The 20,799-nt window shown below is 34.6% G+C and overlaps 1 long non-coding RNA gene across 2 annotated transcripts; it reads left to right on the forward strand.

Moving 5' to 3' along the window:
- The first annotated feature begins 4,193 nt into the window (after positions 1-4,193).
- Positions 4,194-18,349, forward strand: LOC127814118 (uncharacterized). 2 transcript variants are annotated; one of them, XR_008026281.1, is made up of 3 exons: positions 4,194-4,903; positions 13,971-16,862; positions 18,089-18,349. It is a non-coding gene; the product is annotated as an uncharacterized LOC127814118 (long non-coding RNA). The 2 variants fall into 2 exon arrangements; XR_008026282.1 differs by lacking the exon at positions 18,089-18,349 and having other exon boundaries at positions 13,971-14,203; positions 14,997-17,405.
- The last annotated feature ends 2,450 nt before the right edge of the window (positions 18,350-20,799 follow it).

The raw sequence follows: 20,799 nt of genomic DNA on the forward strand, positions 1-20,799 counted from the left end.
TAGGCAGTGGCCAACTTGTAATTAGAATTTAAGTTGGGGAATAAACAGGTAATGCCCATACCTGGTTATGTAATTGCCTAGGAGTTAATGCCCTAATTTCTATAAATAGGGCAGAGTGCTAGGCGTTTAGGATGCGTGATATTCACGAGAAAGCTTAAGAGAAAAGGCTGTGTAATTAGTGATAGCTCTTTGTAATCTTGTATGCTTGTAATCGTGGCTAAGGCTGTACTGATCTCGTTCTACTCAATCAAAGAAGGCTGCTCTCCGAGGGTTCTAAGGCTGGATGTAGGGTTGTCCTAAGGGGCAATCTGAACCAGGATAATTCTGTGTTCTTCTTGCGGTTTGGTTTATATTTCTGTCAATCTTTCAATTCTATTCTTCTGGAATTAAATTCATTCTTTAAAATTCCAATCGATCTGTGAGTTGGTGCGATAGAGAGAGGTATCATATCCATCTAAAGAGTTTGTTTCCAGTGCTCCCAAGATAACAATTTCCTTGTTTTTCTTTTTCTTAGAAAATTTCATTGGGGCCTATAGCTTGATGTTGTACCAGTTTTATCTTTTCCTTCAAAACTGGTTTTGGTTATGTTACTAGCAAATGTGTCCTAGTGATTATCTTGAAACGCTCTATCCAGAATAGTGTATGCTTTCAAATCATGGTGATGACTTTAACTATCCATAGCAATCCCTGATGGTGGCATTGCAAAATATTGGGTAATATTGCTCCTCGAAACATGTTTTTATTTGTTTAACTATAGAAAGTAATATACTCTGGTGTTATTCTTGCCCTCGATTTGCCTAGAAGAGCACAATTGGTAATTGAACCCTTGCCCAGATTTACTAAACATGAAGCCTAAAATCCATACATAATAATTCCATTGAAATTCACATAATGATTCATAATAATATTTTGAATACCCCTTCCAAATCTACTTTAGCCGATCACTTGGAATGTTAAGTGGATTGATTACTGAGTATATCTTGCTGAACACTTGAAATGGTTGAGCAGTGTGCTTATAAATTAGTGGGCAGTTATTCTGTTCACACATACATATATTTGTAGCTGCCAGTCTACCTGGGTTACAATCAGTGGCCAGCATTCTGATCTTTTACCTTGGTTTGGCTACACTTCTTTTGTTCTTATGTGTGTCTTTACTTGTGTTTTCTTTCTTGTCTTCTTTTGTTTGGATACTTTCCATCATCTCTCTGCCTCTTTTACTTAGTTGTTTGGTGTTACAATCAAATGGTCATCATCCTAAATTTTTCAGGTCAGCTTACTTAATTAAACTTTTTTTATTGTTGTGTGTGTTTACTGTTTTTGTTTTGTTTTATCTATTATTCGGTTTTGGATACTTACAATTTGGTCTCTGCTTCTTGTAATACTAGTGAATGTTGTTTTTTTTTATCAATTTTATTGACTTTCTTAGGTATTGAAGAAGCCTGATGCACCAAATCTTAGTAATTGAGTGGGTTTAGGGTTTAGGATATCCTTCACTTCTAGTGGCCTGCAGTGCACAAATAGATGTATCTGGTTTCTCTATTACAATGGGGAAGCTTGTTTTGGGGGAGAGGTACCTTTGACTTGTTGGATAGGATAATTCATGCCAAAAATCATATGACCGACTATATGATTCCATGGCATGACACAAGTGTATTGGAATGTATTTTGCTCTCATACTATTTATTGCACCTATGGAGTCGACTCTACTTCCTCATCCGTCATTTTTATCTCCATATGACGGACAATTAAGAACAGTCTTTCATGACTTCTGTGTATGCAAAATTGTTGGTGAGAATGTTCTGCATGCAAAACTTCTCTCTAATTATATCTTGAGGATTAAGCTTTAATTATCTCTCTCTAAATAGGGGTATGTCTAAACCTTCAACCTACCCTTGCCTAACAGTTGGAATACATTGATTCATATTAACTCTTGCTGTTCAAGCAAAGCAGAAGAGCAAGGAACAGTGAACTAGTAGTAGCGTGTTGGAATGTGTTTTTGCTATCGGTGTTGTTTCTGTTGGGTTTATTGTTTCAGTTAATTGTTTTAAGGATTTTCTTCTGTACAATGAGCTTGTGGTTTGGGCTTTTAGATAGTTTGCTTTCTGTGCTGTATATGGATTGGCCTTACTGCCATGCTTTTATCTTTAACTGTTTTGCTCTGGCCTTTGTGTTTTCACTCCTCTCTGCATTTTAGTATCAGAAGAAGAAGTGTATATTATATGATGTATGTATGTTTTTTATGAAAAAGTAGAAGTCTTTTTATTTTTCACATATCCAACTAAATAATAAATGATTGTTACTTTCCATATATTGTATTTGTGATTGATTAGTGGTAAAATAATATATGGTATTTTGTATATTTTTAAACTAGTCCTTTCCTTTTTACCTTTAAACAGGAAAAAGTAATTCAGATGTGAAAGATTACAATCAGATGATATATACACAAATACATCTATAAAATTAAAAAGATAATTAGTAGGGGCCAACCACCACCACCGAATGCAACTTTTCATCATTATTTAACCCCTGGGAAGAGTATGGAGACTGGTTGCAAAACATCTAGCGAGGGATTACATTCGCTAAAGGAAGATATATACACAAATACATCTATAAAATTAAAACATTAGGGATGTTATGTGTAATTTACCCTTTTCATTATTGCAATAATCATTTATGCAAAAATAATTTTTATGAAAAGTTAAAAACTTTTTTGTTTTTCTCTCAATAACACAAAATGAAGAAAAGTGACTTAGTTAAAAGTTATTATATTTAAATTGCTGTCACACCCATGACATTATGATTACATGTTTTTCACGGTTGGAAACATGAGATAAGAGACAAATAATAAGGAAGCCAAAGTCCAAGAGGAAATAGGATTTCTAAAGCCATATTAGATTAGGATAATTTAAAGTTTTAATAAGTTCAGATTCTAAATGGAGTGAGATAAGAGGGATTATCTTAGTTGTGAAGGGATTTAATTGTGGCTGGAATTTTGAATTAAACTCGATTAAGTGTGGGATAAACAAGGAAAAATCATAATTATTATATATATATATATATAGATTATTGGAAGAGAATTTGAAAAGAATTAGGATTGACTCTTAAGGGATAATTGAAAGATATATCATAAACATATATGGATTTATCTTAATATGATTTGAGAAGGATAAAGATAAGAATGAGGATAAATTATTATAGAATTGAAAACAAATCAATTCCTTGTAGAAGAGGAAATTATTCATCTAAAGTTTAGAGACAAATTAATTCCTTATAAAAAGGGATTAGGATTAGTAATATAAATTTTGAGGATAAATAGGAAGAAAAACTTATGTATTAGTTGGTTAGGATTTGATAAGGATTATGATTAATTGGGGAATTAAAAATAAAAATGGAAATTAAATCCAAAACCAAAAGGGATTTGGATAAAGCATGAGGGGCTTATAAATACAAGCTTAGAGGAGGATTAGATCATTAAACTTTGAGCTATGAGAATTAATGAGAAGCAAAGTCACTAGATAATTGTCTATTTCTGTACAAAGGGGTTAGGTGAGTGGTGATTCTTGCACTGATGTGATTTCAGATAAATCCTATACACAATGAAAATTACTTTGGTATGATGAATGTTCTCAATTTTGTTGTGATATATATTCTTGAATTATTGATTTGAAAATAAATTGAGAACAAAGATTTATCAAGTCATTTTGAAAAGATTGTTGATGGTGTTAGCACGTTGTTTTAAACTATTATGATAAATTTTGTTTTATTATATATGTATGAAATTCTTTATTTTGGGTATTGATCTATATTATGCAAGGAGACTTTTATTGGCTTTAAGCTCACCAATCTCCCTAACTTATTTTTCAGGCAAACAGGAATAGGGGGCTAGACATGGACTTCGTTTAATTTTTAGTCATTTCAGTTGCGTAAATATAGAAGGATTTTAGGCTTCGTGAACTTTAAGTCTTGGCTTAGGGTTCATGGCTAGTTACACAACCTGTGGAAAAGGGGTGTAACACCATTTAATTTAGCCTCATGCACTTATAGTAAAGCTTACTAATCATGGAGGAAGTTAAACTTTCTATTTTCTCTTACACTGATTGAATAGACTGATTCTCTGTCTTTCTCTTTTTTTTTTTTTTAAATTTTTTTATAGTCCCATTTCGAGATACTGGAATTCACTAATTACTGGGAACCAAGGAGTTGCAGCCCAACAGTTGGAATATAGAAATATATTGAAGTTTCCAATATTGGATACACTATAATTTTTTGTTGCAAGTTGGGAAATAAATTGTTCTTAAAACGCACATGTGAAATGATTGACTTCTTTCTTTCTTTTTTGCTAAGCTATAGGCTTCTTTACACGTCAAATAAATAACATGAATGCTCTCTCTCTCCCCCCTTCCTTTTGTGGGCGATAATTGCAAATCGGATACCCTTTTTGCTTTCATCTTTTGATCTATCCTGTAGAATTTGATTTTCGGTCTGGTCTCAAGGGTTTTTTTTTGGTTTGTTTCCTTACTTTTTGTATTTTCAAATCCTTGGTTGTTGGCTGACATCTTGATTTGGTTTTGGATCTCTTTTGAGATATGTATTTAGCTGCTATGGACACTCGCAGGAGAGGTAGGCTCAGGCGTCATCAATGCTAATTGCAGCTTGAAGACGTCCAAGCAAGAAATGGACTGCTTGTCAACTAGTATAGGAAGCAAATCGAAGCGATGCAAGGAGCAGAAAATACATATATATAGTTGCAGTTTGTACCAAAAAACACATTGATTTGATTGAGAACGTGAGCTCCAAAAAGTTTGATTCAGGACAAGAGAGAATTGTTGCAAAATTTAATTCTATATATTTCAACAAAGGCTCTTCAGAAGTAGCATATCTTGTTGTTGGCTCCCTGTTAGAGGTAATAATTCCCTTTGGGTTACTTTTATATGTTCTTACTCTACTTGATTGGTTGATCAGAACAACTTAAAAATTTTCTTTTTAGATCTCAGTTCATGGAACCCTATAATGTTGTAAACGATGGACAAGGTACACAATGGGTTTCTTTTTCTTTGATAAATAATTGAGAGATAGAAAGAAGATGGATTTCATGGCAGTCTTTCATATGAGTACACAAATAATATCTGAGGAAATGCCTACAGGCTGAATTGTTCTATTTTTGTTATTTGGCTGATTAACATGGTTTGATTTTACTTTGTTATGGGTCTAGAAAGACATAAAATGAGCATGGTATGGACAAAGTGTATAAATTCTCAATGTAGGCTGAACTTGACTTCGGTCAGCTTGTCTGTACTAAACATGGTAAAGAGCAAGTGTATCCCAATTGCTCCAAGTAATTCTTCTACTCATTTGATTCCTCAATAGCATCCTGATGGTTGAAAAGTTCTCACTTACCAGCATTGTTTGTTTCTTGGACGTTAGTTTTTTCATTTGTAAAAGGGAGTGAGAGGCTTCCACTTAGTTTTGTACAGCATGATCATTTTCTTGAAAATTAGAGGTAGGGCAATTGAATTAGGAAGGTGGAAGAATGCATTAACTGGAGAGTCTTGGAGGTTTAAGTGTAAATTGAAGAATGGTTGTTCTATGATTGTATAATTGTTTATCAATTCACCATGTCAAGACTTCCAGATTAGGTAACAAATATTATATTGATTTATTGTAACTTGAGCTATATTTTCTCTTTTAAGAGTCCCAGTGGATGCAATAAGTTCATTGTATGTGTGTGTTTGTTTTAGAGTTATTCCTAGATCACTTTGAATAATTCTTATTTAATAATGCTGGTTTATGACTAGGCCAAATTTTTCATTAGTTGGTGCAGGCTTTGATGTTTGTTATTTCTAGGAATTGATTTGAGTATTTTGATTTATGTATCTAGTTTCACATATGTTAAAAATCATTTATTGCACAAATGCAGCTTCATTATTAATATTCTGTTGAGAGAGTTTGGATTGAATAGAAAATCTCTCTTATTTATTCCATGAGTATGAAACCCTATATATACAAGAAGTATGCTAATAAATCTCCTAAAAACTAGGAGAGGATAACAATCTAATAAGTAGGAACAATAATCATCTATAATTTACAGATTTATACAAAATATTTAAACTTGATTTATCTTTTTAGAGTTCATGCTTCCTTATCTTCTCATCATTTAACCGCCACTCATTATCTTATAAATGATAAGGTTCTTTATCCGTAACACTCCCCTTTAAGATTGAGAATGGATGTCATCCATTCCAAGCTTGCTAGTCAACTTTTGATGCACAACTGTAGGCAATCCTTTAGTGAGAATATCTGCAAGTTGTTCACAATATGATATATATGGAGTACATATTAGACCGCTATCCAATTTTTCCTTAATGAAGTGTCGGTCCACCTCAACATGCTTGGTTCTATCATGTTGTATCGGATTGTGAGCAATACTGATTGCTGATTTGTTGTCACAATATAGTCTCATAGGTTCCACCAAAGTGATCTTCAAATCATCTAACAAGATTTTTAACCAAAGTAACTCACATACCCCTAACGCCATGGATCTGAACTCTGCCTCTGCACTTGACCGGGTTACCACATTTTGTTTTTTGCTTCTCCAAGTTACAAGATTATCCCCTAGAAAGGTACAATAGCTGGATGTAGATCTTCTGTCCACCACTGATCTTGCATAATCTGCATCAATATAAGCTTCAAGTATCATACTCTGTCCCCTTTTGAACATAATGCCTTTCCCTGGTGTCCCTTTCAAGTAATGAAGTATTCTAAAAACTACTCTAAGGTGAGTTTCTTTTGGACAATGCATAAATTGATTGACCACCCCCACTGCATATGCAATATCTGGTCGGGTGTGAGCTAGATAAATTAGTTTCCCTACTAGCCTTTGGTAGGATTCTTTGCTCACCTCTTTATCTTCTGGAACCTCCCCCAATTTGTGGTTAAATTCAATTGGAGTAGTAGCAACTTTGCAACCTAGCAGCCCGGTTTCTTTTAGCAAGTCCACAATATACTTTTGTTGAGAAATAAAGATGCCTTCTTTTGAGTGTGCAACTTCTATGCCCAAGAAGTATTTCAACCTTCCCAAGTCTTTAATTTCAAACTCTTTAATTAGGCATTCCTTTAATCTAGTCATACCTTCTTCATCATTTCCGGTCACAACAATATCATCCACATATACCAATAGGACTGTTACTCCCCCTGTGGCCGAGTGATGGATGAAGAGGGTATGGTCTCCTTGACTTTGTTGATACCCTAAGGTAAGCATCACATGGGTAAATCGGCCAAACCAGGCCTTAGGAGACTGTTTAAGACCATACAATGCCTTTTTTAGTTTGCACACTATCTGTCCGCAAGTATCTGTACTATAGCCCGGTGGTAAGTCCATGTAAACTTCCTCTTCTAGGTCTCCATGCAAGAAGGCATTTTTTACATCATATTGCATCAACGGCCAGCCTAGGTTAGCAGCTAGAGATAGAAGAACTCTCACTGTATTTAGCTTTGCAACTGGGGCAAAGGTGTCTAGATAATCAATGCCATATACTTGAGTGTATCCCTTTGCTATTAGCCTTGCCTTATACCGGTCTAGAGTCCCATCGGATTTGTATTTGAGTGTATACACCCATTTGCATCCTACAGATTTTTTTCCTTTGGGTAAGTGAACGAGTTCCCAAGTGTTGTTTTTGTCAAGGGCTGCCATCTCGACTTCCATGGCAGTCCTCCAATTCTCATCCCTTATTGCTTCAGAAAAATGGTAAGGAATTGGAATGGAATGTAGGCTAGTTAGGAAGGTTTTGTGTTGGATTGACAATTTAGAGTAGGATAGGACCAAGTGTAAAGGATGCTGAGTGCAGGTCCTGGTGCCTTTTCTGAGGGCTATAGTCCATTCCAGATCACTGGGGGAAAAAGTAGGAGCATTTTGAGGTGTGTGATGTTCAGTTATAGATGCAGTGGAGTCAATAGGATTATTACCTGCTAGTGTCACAAGAGAGTTGTTGGTGCCAGTGTTGTTAACAGGTTTAGAGGAGGAAGTAGATTCTCGGATCTGTACTAGGCTAGTAGCTAGCTTTTTCCACCTTGAGTAGACCTGTAAGGGAGGAGTACGTGGTGAGGTTTCCTTTTGAGTCTTGTCTGGTGTATCTTTTGTAGTAACTGAATCTGGTGAGGAGGGAGTTTGAGGTGAGGGATCTAGATCAGGTAGAGACATAACTGGATTTCCTTCGACAGCTTTGGTACTGTCATGAGAGTGATCAAAGTAGGGAGAATTTTCCACAAAAGTAACATCAGCCGAGACAAATAATCTTTTGGAGGGAGGGTGGTAACACTTATAGCCCTTTTAGCTGGAGGAATATCCAATAAAAAAGCATTTCAAAGTGCGGGGATCTAATTTGCCTCTATTACGGTTGTGAACATGAACAAATGATACACACCCAAATATTTTTGGTTTCCAGCAGCTAGATATATGTAAATCAGGAAAATGACTGCTTAAGAGTTGAAGAGGGCTATAGGATTTAAAAGTTTGAGATGGCAGTCTGTTAATAAGGGTGGTGGTTGTTAGGACAGCCTCTCCCCAATAATTTTTTGAAACATTATGGTGGAAAAGTAGTTCCCTAGTCACAGCTAATAGATGCCCATTTTTCCTCTCAGCCATCCCATTTTGTTGGGGTGTGTATGGACAAGATGATTCATGAATCATTCCTTTTTGTTGGAAAAAATGTGCGAGGGATTGATTGAAAAAATCTTTGGCATTATCAGTCCTTAGCCTCTTGATTGGCACTCCAAATTGAGTACTAATCATGTTATAGAAGTTAGGAAAAATAGTGCTTACTTAAGATTTGTTTTTCATAAGAAACAACCACATTACCCTAGTGCAATCATCCACAAATATTATGAACCACCTTGCCCCAGAAAGATTGGGAACAGTTGCAAGGCCCCAAACATCACTATGGAGAAGAGAGAATGGACTAGAGGTTCTTTTATTGGATGAAGGGTAAGACACCCTTTTATGTTTAGCAAATTCACAAATAGGGCAATGAAAGTCTTGAACATCACAACACCTAAACAAAACTGGAAACATAACTCTAAGAGTAGAAAACGAAGGATGGCCAAGACGATGGTGATGTAACCAAATCTGGTCCTTATTATATTGCACCAAACAAGACACAAGATTCACCTTGTCCTTGTTTTCCCCATTTGATCCATCAAAGTAGTATAGGCCAGCCCTAGCTTTAGCAAGCCCAATCCTCTTCTGCAACCCCTGTTCCTGAATTTCACAGCAAGTAGAAGAAAAATTAACACTGCAATTGTTATTTAGGGTAAGCTTTTGAATGGAGATGAGGTTGGTGAAGAGTTTAGGGACATGGAGAACATCTTTGAGAGTTAGATGGTTATTAAGGATAATATTTCCTTGGCCAGGGACAGTGGTCAAAGAGCCATTTGCTAGTGTTATCTTTTTTGAGCTTGAACAAGGACTATAGGTGGTGAAATAATGGGATAAAGGGGTCATGTGATCTGTTGCCCTGGAATCAAGAATCCAGGAATTAGATTTGGTTATTTCCGAAGCATGTGAGGTGAGAGTATGAGAGGACATACCTGTAAGTGCAAGAAAACAGATACCTTTTTCTTTCTTTTCAAGAGAGTCTAGAAAGTTTCTTAGCTTTTCAATTTCTGCCTGGTTGAAGTCCAAGCCATCTGCCTGCTCCTTTTGTTCTCCTTGCTTGTGCTCTGTCTGCTGGCTATATAGGCTTGATTTTGGACCCCAAGCTGTCCTTCTTTAGATGGTTTTCCATGTAACTTCCAGCATCTTTCTATGGTATGCCTTGGTTTCTTGCAAAAGGTACACCATAGTGAGTCTCGAGAATCTCTATCGCTGGAAGTTTTATCTCCAGCAGACTTCCTTTCCTCCTTAGGACCCCGGTTAGGACCTCTCAATGCTATTAATGCTGACTTTTCTATAGGAGCAGTGTCTAGCATTACTTTTCTTCTCCCTTCTTCAGCCCGGATTAGAGAGATTACCTCATTCAGAGAAGGTATATCCTCTTTGCCAAGTATTTGAACCCTGACTGCATCAAACTCCATATTTAGACTTGCCAAGAAGTCATAGGTTCTCTCATTTTCCACAAATCTTTTATGTAAGGTTGCATCTTCACTACATTTCATCTTTAGACATTGATAATGATCTAATTCTTGCCATAGAGTTTGCAGAGTATTAGAGTACTTAGTAACAGATCTTACCCTTGTTTAGTTGCTGCAATCTTAGTTCGGACTTCATATATTTGTGCTGCATCCTTCACTTTAGAATATGTGAGGTTGACAGCCTCCCAAATATCCTTAGCGGTTGTTAGAAACATTATCGTATCACTTATCTCGGGCATCATCGAATTCCAAAGCCAAGACATAACTAAAGAGTCCTTCTCATCCCATGCAACAAACATGGGATCTCCTTCTTTAGGGCCAGTCCCTAAGAGATGACTTATCTTACCTTTTCCTTTGAGAAAGGTTTGGATAAGCTGGGACCATTTTAGGTAGTTTCTCCCATTCAACCGGTAGGACGCTTGGAGATTTTGTAGTTTTCCTCCATTTCTTGAGTTGCTAGATCCAGTGAATGGAGCTTTTGACGGACTGCTTGTTTCAACCGCTTCTGATGTAGGATTGGTGTCGGAGAAGGTAGACATCTTAGGAAAACTTGGATGATGAACCAAACGAATGAAGGGAAAAAACAATGAGAGAATATCGAGTGAAGAAGACAGTCGTAACCGACTTTGATTACTTCAAGAAACGGAACAAAAAACAGGTCAGAATGGTACTAAGTAGGGAAAAAATATCGGCAATGAAGGCCTAAACAGAATTCCCTAAATAATAGGCTTTGATACCATGTTGAGAGAGTTTGGATTGAATAGAAAATCTCTCTTATTTATTCCATGAGTATGAAACCCTATATATACAAGAAGTATGCTAATAAATCTCCTAAAAACTAGGAGAGTATAACAATCTAATAAGTAGGAACAATAATCATCTATAATTTACAAATTTATACAAAATACTTAAACTTGATTTATCTTCTTAGACTTCATGCTTCCTTATCTTCTCATCATTTAACCACCACTTCTTATCTTCTAAATGATAAGGTTCTTTATCCGTAACATACTCTATAGAATGACAAACAAGTTAAGATGTTATCCCCCCCCCCAAAAAAAAAAATATAAGCTTGCTACTAACGAGCCATGATATATTCATTGGTTCTGTTTTACCTTCAATGTACTAGTGGGGTCATTGGTTAGTCTTTATATCCTAATTATCTTTGGGATAAATAGACATTTCATACATATATAAGTTATATCCTTTGACCTTGATTAGTTTTGGTACAAAAGTTTCATCACCATATTAAGAAAAAGCATTAAAACTACATGTACATATATACCTTTAAGTTAATAGAGGGTCTGATGTTTTTTAATCATTCTATCAGGCTTTTGGTTTGTAGGAAATTACTATGGGTGTTGGCATATCAAACTTGTAGTTTCCATTTAGTGTGTTTTTTTTTTCCCTTTCTTTTTGGGGTTTGGACCTAATAGTTGGGGATGCTAAATGTTTGTGGATTGACTTTTGATTTGGAAGAGTAGGTTTTTGTTTTGTGGTTGACATATTCTTAAATCCTACTTTATAAAGTTGTGTAATGTGGTAAATGATGGACATACGGTACAAAAATGAGTTTATCTTTGATCAATAATGGGAGAATGAGAGATGGACTTCATGGCACTCCTCCATATGAATACACAAACAACATCTGAGGAAATGTCTGTAAGAGGCTACATAGTTCCATTTTTGGTTATTTTGCCAATTAACATGGTTTGATCCTACTCCATTATGGGTCTAGAAACAGATAGAATGAGCATGGTATGAACAAAGCTGTGTAGATTCTCAACATAGGTGGAACATGACCTTAGTCAGCTTAACTATACTGAAGATGGTAAAGAGCAGGTGTATCCAAATTGCACCAAATATTATTCGATTCCTCAATATCATCCTGATGGAGGAAAGGTTCTTGCTCAGCAGCATTGTTTGCTTCTTGAATTGTTTGTTTTTTCAATTATGCAAGGGAATACGATGCTTTCAGCCTTTCATTTAGTTTTGTACAACTACAACATGATCCTATCCTTGACGATCAAAAGGTAATCTAATTGAATTAGAAAGGTGAAAGGTTGCACTAACGAGAGAGTTTTAGAGGCTTAAGTTTAAATTGAAGAATGGTTATTTTATGATTTTATAATTGTTTATCAAATTACCAACCATATCAAGACTTCTAAATTAGGTAAGGAAACTTATATTGTAATGTGAGTTATATTTTCTCTTCTTTGATGGTATGCAAGATACTTTTTAGATATTCAAATATCAGTTTCCAGACATGGTTTTCTGTGTGTGCAAAGTTTATGAGTGCTAAAGGCATGCTTCTTTTGGATTTTGTATGGGGGAGGGGTGAATGGCTAGAAGAGTCCCAGTGGATACAGTAAGTTCTTTGTTTGTGTGTGTGTTTAGAGTCATTCCTACATCACTTAATTGATCTTTATTCAATATGCTGCTTTGTCTTCCATTGGGACAAATTTTGCATTTGTTGGTTGCAGGCTTTGATGTTGGTTATTTTAGGAATTGATTTCACTATTATCATTTCTATTTCTAGTGACATGTTAAAAATTATTTATTGCATAAATGCAACTTACTTTTTAAGATTTATTTTTTCCTTAAAAATATAAGCTGCTACTAACTACAAAAAGTTGTGAACTCTAGTGATATTGTTGCATCTCATTTTCCTAGAAGTACTCGATTGGCCATTGAACCCCACTACAGATTTACGAAACCTGAAGCCTAAAATCTATCCATCATAATTCCATTGAAATACACATAATGATTCACGATAGTATTTTGGACACCTTTTTAAGTCTACTCTTTAAGTTTTCAGTGGATCACTTGGAATGGTTAGGTGGACTGATTACTAACTATATCTTTTTGATCACTTGAAATAGTTTAGTAGTGAGCTTATAAATCAACGGGCAATTATTCTGTGCACACATGCGTGTACACATGCACATAGCTGTCAATCCTCTTGGGGTTCCAATCAGTGGCCTGCATTATGATCTTTTCACCTTAGTTCGCCTACATTTCTTTTGTTGTTATGTGTGCCTTTACTTATGTTTTCTTCCCTATCTATTATTTAGTTTTGAGAGTTGTAGCCAATTCTCTGTCTCTTATACTGTCAATGAAGGTTGAATTTTACTAGTTTATTTGTTTTCCTAGGGAATGATGGATAGCCCTAAATCCAAGTGAACCTTCAATGTGTGAGTGGGTGTATTGGTCAGTCTTTCTTTTGTTGACTTATTTATCAAGCCTATATTTTTCTTGTTCCATTCAACCACAAAGGTATCTCATTTTTTGTACTATTAGGATTGTCATTGACATTCCAAGCAATAAAACTATGACTCAGGGTAAAAATTGATAGTTTTTCTAGCATTTTGGTTGATCTGTATGGCTCTCCTTGGCTCAGAATTGAATGTCTGTGTATGGTGATTTTTTCTCCATCCGGCAAATCTACCAAAATGGGAATTACACAGTCAGTTACAGCTATCTAAATTTGGCGATTTATTGTCTTCACTGCATCTATAGATATGTGTTTTTATTTGTTGATTAGAACAAAGTTCACGTCAAAAATTACAATCGGATATGGTTCTGTTGGATGACATGCATATGAGAAATCTTTTTATGTTTGTACTATCTATTGCAAATATGGCGATGATGACACTTCCACCATCCATTATTTTATTTCTGCATGGCACTTAGTGAGAAATGTTTTTGTGCAAATCGTACATGGCTAGTGTATGTTCTTCTGGTTTTTTTAATTTAGTTTTATTTTGACATTAAGGGTTTAAACATTATTAAATAGGGATGTTACTTGTAGAAAATTAAGTCCTTCCATATACCCTTCCACGCAGAACTGTTGGAATTCATCGTTATGTTATTCTCTTCTTCAAACAGCAATGCTAATGTGGATTGTTGAAGGGACCCTCATTGTTGGATAACTTAAGCACCTAAGCATTTGCAAGCGCTCACAACCTGAGAGAAGTTGTAGCTACAGTTTATTTTAACACATGGAAGGAAGCAACAATGTGTAAGCACTCAGAGCAGGGAACTAGTAGTATATAGGAGTGTGTTTCTGCCCAAAAAGGTAAATACAAACTTTCTTTTTGTACTTTGCTGTGATAATCGATTTGATTTCAATGCAGTGAAAATTAAGTTGAAGTTGGTTGTTTTATTTGGAAATTAGCACTTTCTGATTATTACCTTACCTAATGAATTTACTAATCTAACACAAAAAAAAAAAAAAAGAATTTACTAAACAGAGCTCTAAATACTAATAGGAGGAACTGCAATTGTTGGGTGGGAAATTTGCAGCAATATATTGATTAGGATGACAAGTTGCTTGTGGACAAAGCTCTAAATGTTATGATAGTTGATTTAATGGAACACTGCAATGAAACTTATATTGAGGTTAGTTGTTTAATTAGCTTTGATTTTACTTTCAAGCTTTTGGTAATTGAAATTAGCAGATAATCATTAGTCTTGACTGATGAATTTACTAAACAAAGCTCTAAATACTAATAGAAGGAATTGTAATTGTTGGGTTGGAAATTTGATATAAGATTGCAAATAAGGTAACCTGTTACTTGTTGCCTCTTGTCTGTCTATATTTTTAGATGCACCATTATTTCTTTCCTTGTAGTATGCTACATAAAGCAGAAAGGAATAGTCCTACAAACACAGACCCTGATACTACCACTACACACCAAAAATATAAAATGATTTTAATTTTATCTTTCAAGTATTTTAGTTTTAAGCCTGTGAAGTTGTTCTTCAAGTTAATTGTCATAGTTGCTTTGATTTTACTTATGCTATTTGTTATTGACATTAACACTTAACTTTGCCATGACCCTTGACCTACTAATACAATGTAATTACAGGAGAAATTGCAATTAATGGTTGATGTAATTTGCAATAACTTGTGGATTGGATAACAAGTGCTTCATGCTGCTCAGCATGATGGACTTTTATTTCAGTGGAAAGAGAAGAAACAAGCTGAGAGAGGGTACTAATGGTGTTAGAATCACTACTTGTGCACAGGTTTGATGTTTTCAGCTAGAGATTTTGTGCAACCCTTTGCTTTGAATGATAAAGAAGGAAAGTTGAGGGTAAAAGACTTTTTGGTCACTTATGATGCCGAGGATATTTTGTTGGCAGAATTAAATGTACTTGGCTTAACAATTTTGAATGTGCAGTGCAACATGTTGTGAATATAATTTTGAAATTTGGATTCTTATTATCGGAGGGGGTATGACACCACTAGAGTAGTAGGTTAAAGGCCTTTGTCCCTATGGTTGACCTAAGCAAGGTTGGATAATAACCAAACAAATGTCAGATCTTTATTGTTGTCCACGGTGACTTTCTAAGTTAGGCACAAACATGAAAGTATTGAAGCTTGAAACGACAAGTTCCTCATCTCTGTTTCTCATAGTTGGCAAAAGTCATTAAGCTCTGTTTTAGTTTTCTTATTTATTCTTTTAGGTCCTTTGTTGTCGGCAACATGTACTATCACATTTCCTTTTGTAATATAATGATTTGCATTTCAGTTATCCTTGTCATCTTACTTTTATTTATTAATCCGAAAACAGTTGTTTTATTGTTTTACCTTTTTTGTTCTATTATATTTTGTTTTCAAAAGATTTGCTTTACATGGAACAAAATGGGAAATTAGGAGTAAGAAATGTTAAAATATATTGAAGTGGCAATTTTGCCCGAGCTACAACTTCTGTGATTAGCAGGAAAATAAATTGTTCCTAAATTCATCTTACGAAATGATAGGCTTCTTTCTTTCATTTTCTTTTTGTCTTTTTTGCTGAACTACAGGAATTTTTTTGGTCGAATAAATATGATTCATTCTATTATGTCATGAAAAAGGTTATATTACAATGGTGTGAGAAAATGCCTTTTGTCACTCTTTTCCTTTCACGACAAATGCTTTATGTTGTGTATCTTAGAATGGGAAAGCAATAATGGATGTGACATGGTAGTTGATATTTGTGGTTTGTACTCATAGCTTTGTTTAACCCATTTGTTGCTTACGTATTTGTCAGCCATGTTGTGAAGAGGGTTGCTCTCATCATTACTTTGATTCATGCTATTATGTCATGAAAAAGGTTATATTACATGATTGCGTATTCGTAATCAATGGTTCTAATATCAAGCCTTGTGTAGCTGCAAATCCTCTTGGCGTTACAATCAGCGGTCACCATCCTGAAACTTTTCACCTTGGCTTGCTTGCACTTCTTTTTTTTTTTCTGTTGAGTATTCTTACACTTCTTTTATTGTCATGATTTTACCTTTCTTTTCTCTATTATTTGTTTTAGATTCTTACAATGCGGTCTCTGCCTCTTGTAGGATCAATGAATGTTGTTTTTTACAAATTTATTGACTTATTTAGACATTAATGAAGCTTGATGTATCAAATCCAAGTGAAGCTTTAATGCATGAGTGGATTCGTTGGTCAATGTTTCCTCTCTTTATTTTGGTTGCATTATCTACTATTTTTCTTCTTTCATGCTATAATGGAAAACATCTCCTTTTGTTTTCAGCCATCAGGATTGCCATCAACATTCCAAGTGATCAAGATCCCATATAGGTTGCACGAAACATTGCCCTCACGTAAAGCGGCAAGACCCGTGTTCGATCCTTGGCTGTGGGGACTCCCTGATTTACCTTCTCTACCATTCCCTTGGAGCTGGGTGGTATGGGGCGTTCGCGAGGGGACATCATCCCAAGATCCCATATAGGTTAAAAACTGCTATCTTTTCTAACCTTTTTGGTCGGTCTGTATGTTTGTCTTTTGCTCAAAAATGGATGTGTATCCACGTAGGGTGATTCATTCTTCCTCCTTGGATTTATGCGCACATGGGAATGGATATAGTCAGTTATGGGATCAATCGATTAGGGGGAGTTAAAAATCATTGCTATACGCTTGATTGCCAAGAGCTCTAAATGGATTTCATTTTGTATCATGGCACTGAAAGTAAATGTTTTGGGTGTTTTTATGTTAATATAGATTCTCAGAATAGTATGAACTTTTGAAAAGTATCAAAGAGTTGAGCAATAAGGTTGTTGTGATGCAGCATGACCCTGCTATTACTGTGTCATTTTCTAAGTTTCAAAGTTGGTGCATTTTGAGGGTTTTGGGAAGTTCATTGATATAGAGGTAGTATGTCACCCAACACTTAAAACAAGTTTGTGCGTCAGTTTTAGTGCCCTGCATCACACTAAATAGATGTATATGGTTCTCTAGTACAACTGTGGACATGTTTTGTGAGGGAGGTGGTTTGATTTGTTGAATAGTATAAAATTCATGCCAAATATCATTTGAGACAGACTATATGATTCTAATGGATTTAGAATTTATCTTGCTAGTGCACTGTTTATTGCACGCATAAAGATGGTTACACTTGCCTTATCTATAATTTTTCTGTCCATATGGCAATTAATGAGAATTGTCTACTACATGACTTGTGCACATGCAAAGTTTTTGAGAACTGTTTACATGCAAATCCTACATGGTTAGTTTTCTCTCTTTTTTGTTTTTTAAGTAGTGATAACCAGAGGATTAATTAAGGTTTTAAATGTTATTTATTAAGGTAGGTTGTTTATTAAAAATGAGTAAAGATAAGGTTGAAATGCTTTCTGAATCAAAATATGGAATTGTCACGATGAGGTTAGAAAGCATTTTAAGATTTTTATTAAATTATTTATTAAATCTTTTGGAATGTATTAGAGAATATATGCGTCATTTTTTTTTTATCTGTAAGGTTCAAAATGTGTTTATTTTGAGAGAGATAAGTTTATTTGAAAAATGCTAGATAATAAGTTATATGATTTTTTTGAGGGATCATCAAATAAGTTTAATAAACACATTAAAAATACAAAAATTTATAATATTTTTTATATTTTATTTTTTTAATTTATATCTTAATTAACAAACTAATCTAATGAAAATAATGTCTACTTGCAGGGAAAGGAGTTGTTGTATATGCCTAGCAGTTGGTTACTTCACTTTTCTGTTCAAACATCAGTCAATGGGGATGTGATTTTGCTATCTAATCTGTGTTGTTTTTAGTCTTAATTAGCCACCGCTTATTATTGTTGTGAGTGTTGTTTGGTCCAAGGTTGCTTTGTCATGGCTGCTGGCTGTTGTGTTGTAATGCTTCTATCTTGTCCTAATACAAGTGTTTTTCTTTGGCAGTGCTCTCATGCCTCTCTACATTTAAGTAAAATGTTGGGTCAAACTTAATTTATGTTTCTCAATTCATAACTAAGAAGAATGACACATCATTTGTTAGATGTATATATATAAGTTGAATCAGAACATTTTATGTTTAAGGTGAAAGTTTTAAAGTTGCAGCAAACATTAATTTTTGCAAATATTAGTTTCATTTTAATGAAAAGTTTTAATTTTTAAGAAGTTAAAAATGTATAAGAGTCAATATATTTAGGGTTAATTACCAAATAAATATTCACTTTCTACTCTATTTTCTATTATGTATCAAGCTTTTAATTATTTTTAAAATCATGTTTAAGATTTTAATGAAATATGTACTAATTTTTCACTATATAACTCTTATTATACTTATATTATTAACTTCTTAGACTTTGATGGAGAAAGGTCGATGGAATATGTGGTTTTGTTCTTAAAATGTAAGATAGTTATTTAATTTCAAAATCAATGAGAGGTCTTATTAGAATATATAGATAAAAAAAATGAGGGTGATTTATGAATCGTGTGAAAGTTTAGAAGGTCGGGACTTTAAATTTTTAAGTTCAGGCAATTATTCAATTCTTTTTTAAAAATTAATCATCTATGGTGAGTGAATAAGAGTTCTTGTGCACGTAACATAAAGGCTTAGTTTAGTCCTAAGGAAAGCAATTGACATATATTATATACAAAAAATGTTGCGAACATAACTAATTGTTGAGCATTGATTTTGTCTAAAAAGCCAACCACATGGTCTTAACGAAGGCGAGGTTGGATAATCGATGCCCCGATAAGTACTGGTGTAGCGTTCAATTGAGACTTGTTCATTTAGACTGCCAAACTAGAATCACAAGGAAAGCCGAAATTGCTGATCCAATAATGGTAGGTGACACCTATGTTGAGATTACACAGTTGGTCAAACAAAGGATGATACAGATGGACAGTATCTCTGGATACGCAAGCTCAAGCTCTATAGTGAAAGGCTTCCTTGATTGGTACTACTGGCTTATCTATCTATTGGGTGGAACTATTCCGACATATTTGGTGCTACGCCCCTATTATCCCGTTGTCGAGACTGAACTAAGGCACATCATTTCTTTGTTTAGGGTTTGGTTCGGGTTCAGCTTCTATCACTGTTTCAGTCAGTTAAAATACGAGGCTGAGGCTTTCTTGCAGTTTCTTATATTGTAATGGCAAGCAAACGGAAGGTTTCCCTCTTTCAGGTAAATGAGAGGGTATATCAAAATATGAGCAATTCATGAATCATGTAAAAGTTACCAATTTTGAGAGAGAGTTCAAAAAATGAGGGTGGTTCATGAATCATGTAAAAGTTATCAATTTTGGGCTTCAATTTGGAGGTCAAGGTAATTCTTTTTTAAAAGTATGAGAGGTCGTATTAAAGCGGTTCATGAATTATGTAAAAGTTACCATATTTAAAATAGCACTATGGCTTTAAATTTTCAATTCAGGGCAATTCTCTCTTCACTGGCTCTTGATCAGGATTTCTCAAATTTTCTCAATTTTATTAGGACTTCACTGAATTGCAACTCTTGAAGAACCTAAACTAGTAAGATTTTCTTATCTTCCTTTGTTTTCTTTTTCTTTATTGAGTTGTTTTTTACTGATTTCTCCTCTTGCTTTTGATCAGCAAATGAAGAAAGGTTTCTTAGATTAGGGTTTTTTATTTTCTTTTTGTTGTTTGTTGATCCTCTCATATTAGGGTTCAAGAAGATGCTTAAAAGACACAATCGAGGACGACTTGCTTCTAACAAGGAGATCTCATTCCGACAAAGCATCAAACATTCTAGGCTATTATTTCAATCTAACAATCTTCATAAACTTTGGTTTTCTTTGGCTTCATTCAATTGCCCGAATGGTTTGATCCAGCAACACATGCCCCCCAAAGTCACTCAGGATTCAAGCAGCAGACGGAACTCCTTATCTCTAAACATTTCAAACATTGAATCAATAATCTACCACATTTACAGTAACTCTCTCTCTCTCTCTCTCTATATATATATATATCTATATATCTATGTATATATGTTAATTAGGGGGTGATTAAAATTGTGACTATGTCTGGCAGGGGTTGGCACTCCACTGGAACCTGCTAAGATAAGTAGGTTTCAAATATCACATGCTCAGTTGACGCCAAAAGATGAAGAGGTAATTTTAAAATTTAATTTTTGTTTTGTCTTCAATACTTTTAACCGCGGAAACTTTAAAGAAGGAAAATTTTTCTCCTCATTAAAACTCTTTAACGACGAAAAACCGACTTTTAACAACCAGTTTTTTCCCGGTTAAATTTTTTTTTTTTTTAATAGTGTAATGATCGTAGATCCATAAGCCCTGTAAATGCATATTTTGTGTGGTTAAAAAGTCTATATATATATATATATGCTTGTTTGTATTGCAATCATTCCAAGGACAAGAAAGGAGCATATATAGCATGTTCTTAATTGGAATACAAC

The sequence above is a fragment of the Diospyros lotus genome, chromosome 12 (assembly GCF_014633365.1).
Source record: "Diospyros lotus cultivar Yz01 chromosome 12, ASM1463336v1, whole genome shotgun sequence".
Lineage (NCBI taxonomy): Eukaryota > Viridiplantae > Streptophyta > Magnoliopsida > Ericales > Ebenaceae > Diospyros > Diospyros lotus.